Source organism: Carassius auratus, chromosome 26 (assembly GCF_003368295.1).
Source record: "Carassius auratus strain Wakin chromosome 26, ASM336829v1, whole genome shotgun sequence".
In the NCBI taxonomy this organism is placed as follows: domain Eukaryota; kingdom Metazoa; phylum Chordata; class Actinopteri; order Cypriniformes; family Cyprinidae; genus Carassius; species Carassius auratus.
Genome location: NC_039268.1, coordinates 12,770,017 through 12,778,372, shown reverse-complemented (window position 1 = coordinate 12,778,372; position 8,356 = coordinate 12,770,017). Strand labels below are relative to the sequence as shown.

The 8,356-nt window shown below is 39.7% G+C and overlaps 1 protein-coding gene across 2 annotated transcripts in view; it reads left to right on the top strand.

Annotated features, from left to right (window-relative positions):
* Positions 1 to 292: 292 nt before the first annotated feature.
* LOC113044351 (uncharacterized) overlaps positions 293 to 8,356 on the top strand; it is a 39,765-nt gene continuing 31,701 nt past the window's right edge. The window contains exon 1 of one of the 2 annotated variants that reach the window (XM_026204279.1): positions 293 to 495. The gene's annotated coding sequence lies outside the window, so the exon portion shown is untranslated. Of the gene's footprint in view, positions 650 to 8,356 lie in introns of both variants that reach the window. The other variant, XM_026204278.1, reaches the window with a different exon arrangement.

Below are 8,356 nucleotides of genomic sequence, written 5' to 3'. Positions count from 1 at the left end.
ATTATTATTGTTAATAATAATAAATCGTTTAATTATTTATTCTTGTCAGCAAGTCCATGGGAGCTTCAGCGCCCCCAAACAAAACCCAGAAATATATATAAAAGATATGAACCACGCTTCCCGTGAGCTGTTCCTTGGACATTTAGATTGTTGTTTCTTAAGCACTCAAACCGGAGATTAACATTTACAGCAATGAACTCTGCGAGCATTTACCCCGATACGCTGACAAAGTAATCGAAAAAATAAAACAAATGTTTTTAATGCGTAAATTTGACTAGGAACTTAGAGTGGATATCTGGAGGGGAAAGAAAATCATATATTAATCACAGAGCGGGTTTGGGTTTTGGTGGGTTTCGCTTGTGACCCCTCCAAATTCAAACTACACTAACCTAACATGGAGGGGCGCACGTCTCCCCTTCTCCTATTTCAGCGAACCACGCCTCATGCTGCCTTCTAACGCCGGCCATATTGACTATTTTGGCTAATCTCCTTGCGGTAGGTTGAACAGCTTCTGTAATCATCACCGTTATAACAGCGTGCCATTGGATATATGGTGATCGCGACTTTGAAATATCAGTTCGCATTTATCTGGAGTGTGACTACATCTTACCAATTTTAATTATTTTAGAAAACGCAGGGCATTCCTGAGGTGAGTATTTTTGGGGGGTTCCTTTTGAGTGTACGTTCTGCGTACGAATTATTTTGAGGTGTCCATTAAACCATTTTAAAAGGCACAGCTTGTGTGCTGAAGTTCAAGATACCAATAACATTTCAAAGTATAATATAAATGACGCTTTTAATACGAATGGCGTAATCTGCGCTTGACAAGTTTGGCGTGGAAGGGAAATCAGTTATTAATTATGAAATTGTCGGTGACCTCTTTAAATTTGATTGAATTAAGTGTCATGGACATATTGTTGCAACATAATTTTAATGTATTATTATTAAAAACATGATTGGCAACAGGCAGGCCGCCTTGAGTATAACCGGCCACTGTAAATGCAGTTTGTTGGGTATCAGGCTGCTCGTCTCAACTTAAGTTTTCCCCTCACAGCCGTGTCTCTCATCTCACGCTCACTAGATGCTTTTTTATGTGCTATTTTAGAGGCCTCGCAACGTTAAGCGCTGGCATTCGGTCGAAGGCTAAATATTAACGTTACCAGCTAATTTACATAGAGCCGTAATCTCGTAATCGAGTTACTAGATTGCCTCTGGAAATGTCAATAATTAAGGTTAAGAAAAAAAAGGGCTGAGACAATGCCTTTGACTTGTTTTACTTCACTCACTATGCCTTAATTCTAATAGGGACACAGGATAGCCCACTATTTATGATACATTCTAAAATGCCTTATTAAAACCTGTCGTTGGCAGCAGGGACCGCAGTTGGTTTATATTTAGCAAGGTAGAGCATTTACGTATCAGACGTCGTCGCTACGTAAATTCCCCATCGTGTGGAGCTAACGAAAGCGTGGGGTCTGTGAAATTGCGTAAATGTGTTCATGCATCAGAATTCAGACGACCGAAGACGTAACGTTACCCTAGTTCATCCAACAGAGTGAGAAGAGGAGTGCGTGCTGCATTTGGCGGTGCTGAATGTTTAAACTTGATAAGCTTTTTTATGTAAAATGAAACTTTTACAATTAGTAACTTACAATGTTTTTACTACATTAAATACAAAATCATAACTGTCAAATAAAAACAATTATGACATGAGACCCATATCTGGTACAAGTTAAAAGATGGGCTAGTTAATAGATTACACTAATATTAGGCTACTTTTCCCATAGCCTATTCAGAGTGAGGAGTCACGTGACGATTTGGGTTGATTTAGGAGGGTTCTGAGCCGGTTGGTCATGATGGTAGGACATTCTATCGGTTGCCAGGGGCAACGCCTTCAGAACTTCACAGAGGCGTGCCTAAACATTTCAGAGCTCTTTCATTTTTGCGCATTTATTATGTCTGCAGAACAGAGACGGATCTACGAATACGAGAAATAAATGAAGTAAAGCAATGCAGAAAGATAAGGCAAAAGAAAGGGGACCTTACATGAACAAGCTCACACCAAGTGCAAAACAGCTGTATTTGGAGAAGGTCTCAGGCATCCAAAATATCGACTCATACGAGCTCCCTGCACCATTACCTCCACGCACACATATGGAGATTGTGAATTATATTGTTTACGGTGTAAGTCACCTTGCATTCACGCTGTTAATGGCTTTAACCTAACCAGGACATTTACATCTTGTAATCACACATTTAACTACCCTATCTAACCCAGAACTGGTTTGTCTACTTTGCAGCCCCCAACACAAAAGCCTGGTACAGTATGTGTCCTTGGGTTAAAATCAAATTATAACTAAACATACACAGCTTTAGCCTACATCAAAGTATGTTGTAAATGTTTGTGTACGTTGAACATCTCGTTACAATCTCGTCTTTACGAAACAGTGGCAGTTATTTAAGTTACTTTGTCATTTTGGTCAAGAAGTGTCTGCTAAATGCAATGTGTAATTACAACACGCTAAAACGCATGTGAATAAACGTACTTTGACCAGTATAACGCAGTTTTCACCACCTGGAGACCACCGGCCACAGCAGAAAGCCTTGTAACTTTCCAAAGGCTTGTGGCTTTTAAACTAGGGGTGTGCACGGATAGTCGAACATTCGAAAATTCGTTCTGCTCTAATTATTCGATAAATAAAAATTATATTCGAATTTAGCAAAAAAAGAAAAGAAAAAAAAGTTCACAATAAAACCTAATTTGGTCACTTTCTGTGATTCTCCACGGCATATTTGAAGATTTATGCAAGCAAAAAAATAATTGATGAATGAATAAGGGGCCGTTCACATATCGCGCCTAAAAACGCGTGGGAAAGGCTAGGCGTGCCGCTTTCTCCTTCTTTCCAAAGCGCTCGGGCAGCAGCGCTCCTGAGGCATCTGCCGTTGCTAAGCAACAATGGCGCGTTCTCTCCATGAAATTAAAGGATAAATGGATTTGCAGCACAAAAAATCGATTTCAGTAGCTGCTACTAAATTTATTTCAAAATGGCAATCCATATACAGCTATGATCAGCTGTTCCTTCATCTTGGATGAGCTTTCAACGTTGTTATGGGAAAGGATGAAGCTGAATGTTTAGTTCTTGTCACATGACCCGCGGTGCGCTTGCGGCATTCTGAAAAGTTGAGATGTTTTTAACTCGATGTGTTGCGGACGTGCCTGGAAAAAACGGGACCGTGTCACTTCCATTATGAGCATGCATACCGCGCTCCTTCATTGGAAATAACGAACTTGAGCAAAAGACGCGATATGTGAACTACAGTACTTCAAATATGCCATGGAGAATCACAGAAAGTGACCGAATTCAAGAACATTGTTGCGGCATCTCTCAAGCAACGAATAAACACTGCTAACTTGGAGAATGCAGTGAAAACTCCTCTTCTCGCGTCTGCCCTAGACCCTCGGCTTAAACATCTCAGGTTTCTCGATGAAAACCTGAGAGAAGTAAGAAAAAAAAACTTTTTTGAACAATATCAGAACATTTTCCTTGATGCGAGTGGTGCGTCACCAAAGATGCAATGCCCACTCATCGGAAAAGGCTGAGCCAGTTCTCCAGCAATGATTACAGAGAGTCCAGCCGAGACGAGTGGGAACAGTTCTTGCTGGAGCTATGTATTCCACCAGATGAGGATCCCATTCAGTGGTGAAACGAAAACACGAAGCGCCTCACAAAACGTATTCGCTTAGCACACCGTTATTTGTGAGTCCCGCCAACGTCTGTGCCGCCAGAGCGCGTTTTCTCCGCTGACAGCCTTATTGTTAACAGACAAAGGAGCCGACTTTCCCCTGATCATGTTTACATGCCCGTATTTCTTAACAAGAACATGTTAAACAATAGAAAAAAAGCAAAAAAGATTTGCTGACAGTTTAAAAGTTTCAAAGTTAATTGTAGGCTACGTTCTACAATAGTCTTATTGCTGCATGCTGCTTTACGTTTTTTCTTTGTTCCCTTTTTTTTTTTTGCTTTTAATCTGTACTTTTATTTGTTTGCATGCATTGTTAAAGGTTTTCAGCTTCAAAACACGTTGTGTAATGTTCAAGCTTATTGTGTTTAAGCTTGTTCAAAATGACGAAAACGATAAATGTTGCTGAAAAATAACGTCTGTCTCATTAAACATAATTTAAATAAACAAATATTCGAATATTCGTTTTTTGTGAGCTCAAATATTCGAATGTGATATTTGCTGAAAACGCCCATCCCTATTTTAAACTCCTGAATTGTGTAGTAACTTACAACTTTAGATAATTCACAATGTCCATATATGTGCGTGGAGGTAAATGGTCCAGGTCTCTGTGCCATTCAGCTGCAGGGAGCTCGTATAGGCTGATATTTTGGATGCCTGAGAGCTTCTCCAAATACCACTGTTTTGCGTTTGGTTTAACCTAAAAAAAAAAAAAACTATTCCATTGTTCCTATGTTTTCCATATGTATCGTGTGAGGTACTCAAGCAGTTTTTAACGCAACAGTAACTTCCAGGCATGGTAAAACAGTGCGGAATTGCAAAAACCTCCTCTACTACCGAGTTAACAACACATGTAAACAATCCTGCTTCGCCACCGGTGTCCTGCCAACATGGCCGAGACTGTGATATTGACGGAGGGGCTCTATGCTATGACGACAACTCCTCACTCTCAATTATAGATCAACTAACATGATCTATAAAGGTGCAAAATGTATTTACATATATTTGATAATAGTGATATTTCATGATAAAGTTAAAACGTTTGAAAAAAAAAAAAAGAAAAAAGCAATTTCAACCAAGGTGGCCTTTAATTGGTCCGTGCCCAGGGCAATGCTGTGTCATAATACATCCCTGCGTACATGCTAGCAAATGTGTTCATAAGGACAGAGTAGTGTAGAACACAGTATATGTTCTTCGAATCTGTGTGAACTGAAAAAAGATGTGCAGTTTTACAAAGCCTTTATTATAATAATTGAAATAATTATATGAATGTACCATTGAAGGTTCTGGTTGGTTCCAGAAAAGATTTGATGGCATTTTGTTTTTATCGTCACTCCATGTAATACCTAATAAAGTAATGCTGCTTTGTACACAGAAGTTATGGAAAACAGCTGTAAATCTACTGTTCCAAAATCGCCACTCAGTTCGGGTTTTCGCAACGCTGCTCTTGCTGCAGTTAATAAATGAGTCAAGTGAACAGTGGACACTAGTGATGCGCGGGTCGGGGCTTTTTCCAACCCTCGGGTCCCACTTTTATGAAATTATTTGGCCCGCTCCGCAAATAAAGTAAAATTTCTTGACCCGCCCACACATCGGGGACATCACGGAAGTTACATTGCTGATCGTTCGTGAACAAATCTTTTAGGTGACAAATCGTTTTCATTCACGTAATCCTCTGACCATAGACAGTAAGAGACACTTTTTCTCGTTCAATGAAGTTCCTCCCTCCAAAGCAGCATGCGAGCGTGGTGCTATTAGCAGCGCATGCGCAGCTCGTGAACAGCTCTGTGTTTCATTTTGTCAAAAAAGAGTTACTCAAGATGTGACGGAGCTTGTGACTTGTTGAATGTAGTGAACGAATACGATCTTCTCGTAGGTGAAAGAGTTGAATGAACGGATACATCTCGTTCATGAATGAAATGAATGAGAGTATACAGGGTCAGTCTGCCAAGCATATAAATCTCGATCAGCAATCAGCAGATACAAAGCGCAGTTGTTGGTGCACATACGCTTGTTTTCATATTTGGAATACAGAACATAACTCCACGTTTAATCCCAGAAAAAACCTTGTGCTTTGTTAATCTTAACAATTTATTTAGACTATTTATTTAATGCGATCATGCACACACTTTAATAAAGCCAAATGAGTTTTTGTCACAAGTAAATACGTTCGTGGACTTAAGACATCACACATAAGACACTCTTTTTCGCCAACTGCTGGCGTATGTGTAATATGAAGAAATGGTCACTGAACGAATCAGCGAATTAATCATTTTGGTGAACGAACTGAAAATCAACGAATCTCTTTCTATTTCCACCACTGAATTCCATGCAACATAAATGGATAAAAAAAAAAAAGTTTTGTGACATTATTAACAAAGGGTCTTTATCATTCAACATAGACTTTTTAGAGATATTAACTAGGGCTGTCACTTTTAGTTTGAAAATCGATTGCACAAAAAGTTTTTCGAAAATGAAAAATAGGTAATCGATTTTAAACAAATATGTACACTATTAATTTTAAAATAATTAAACAATTAAAAAAATAGATGTAACAAAACTCACGAACAAGCAGAAAAAGAAAGTAAAGAATTCCGAAAGTGCAGAATGCGTTGAGAAAGCTAGACAGAAGATACCAGCAATTTTACGCGCCTATAAGACCCAGTGACGTCGAAAGCGACCTCTGTGCGTTCACACCAAACGCGAATATAGCATCTGGCTCGAATGATTTCAATGTTCAAGTCAATGTAAAGACTCGTTTATGCGTGTCTGGAGGTCTCGTGGTGCGGTAGGCGCGAATTCGTCTCATTCACGTATCTAGTTACAGGAGATTCTGAGTTATGAAAAGGACCATTGCTAGCTGACAGCAACTGGCTTTTGTGGTGGAAAATTGGCAGTAATACACCCACCTTGCGCAGCTGTACCTGAGTGTCCCTGGGACATCAGTGCAGTCGGAGCGCGTTTTCTTTTTGAACAGTTGTTTGAAATGGATTGAATCATTATTTAAAATAATCTTGGAGATTTTTGAATTGCCTAAATCATAAATGCAGCCGGGTTGCAGCCTGCAGTGATGTTTTTCGTTTGTTATGGCAGCCGTACCCTCTGAATATATATTTTTTTTCGAGAATGTTGCACTCCTGTTGCTGTTTCTTATTTAGGGATGGGGGAGTTATTTGGGTTCGGGCTATGCTCCGGGCCCGGACTCCTCCCCCAGGACAGCACGCCAAAATATGCCTACTAATTGCCTTGAGATTAGATGTAAGGGTGAACGCGTGAAATGGAAAACCGATTTTACAATCGATTCAATTAACAAAATTCACAAGGAGATTTCAAATATTGTTTTCACCATGGCAGTTCTTAGGGCTCCTAAAGTAGTTTAACATCCCGAACAAAGCTTATTAAGGAATCTTTCAGAAAATATTTTCATGAAGAATAAGAATAAAACCGAATAAATTTGCAGTACATTGCATTTAATTGTTTTTTTTTCCCTGTAAACACACAACTTGTACCTGGGAAACAGCTTTATAGCTTATGCTGTGAAATTGTAAACAATCCTTCGAATAAAGTGCTAGTGGCATGAAACCTGAATGGAACGTTTTCCGCACGGCTCGAGCCGCGCCTGAGATGCGCGTCTCACGCAGGCAGTCTGCAAGCTCTAAGCTGTTAACATGGGAGCTGAATTAAAAACAGACACGCCACGCAGCTGAGACGCTTGCGCCACACATCCAGGTGCACAGCCAGAAGCGTGGCGGCTGCTTTGTGTTTTCTGTTTCTTGACACATCAGAAGCGAGCCTGACGCGGCGCTGGCGCGCTGCTGCTGCTGTGGGTGACATAGAGGGAGGCCGCCGAAAAACTAGGCTCTTGTCTTCATTACAACAATATAAACTTTTTTTTTTTTTTCACCTACTGATAAAGGACACCGTAAACAGTATTGAAGGCAAAATAGACTATGTTTGACAGGTGCAATATTTAAAAATCGATAATTATTTTTATTTTTGATTTTGTCAACCTATAGACTTTCAAACATCAAAATATCATGACTTAATATGTATTTGTGTTCAAAATGTATATTTTGCCTGGAAACGCTTCCAACACGCTTGCGTGTCGTGTGAAAAATAGGTGTCGGTTCTATTTCTAGCATGCACACGTTTTCCGCGTGGTTCGAGCCGTGCCTGAGATGCGCGTCTCACGCAGGCAGTCTGCAAGCTCTAACCTGTTAACATGGGAGCTGAATTAAAAACAGACACGCCACGCAGCTGAGACGCTTGCGCCTCGAGCCACGTGGAAAACGCGTGCATGGTAGAAATAGAACTGACGCCTTTTTTTTCATGCGACACGCGCGCGTGTTGGAAGCATTTCCAGGCTAAATACAATAGAAAAATATGTTTATGTCATTTTGTATAAAAATCCATATTAATTCATGAAATTTTGATATTTGAAAGTCTATAGGTTGACAAATTCAGATATAAATGTAATAATAATAAAAAACAAAATATCGATTTTCAAATATTGCACCTGTCAAACATAGTCTATTTTACCGTCAATACTGTTGACGGTGTCCTTTATCAGTAGGCATAGGTGTAGGTGTGTAAAAAAAAAAGTTTATATCGTTGA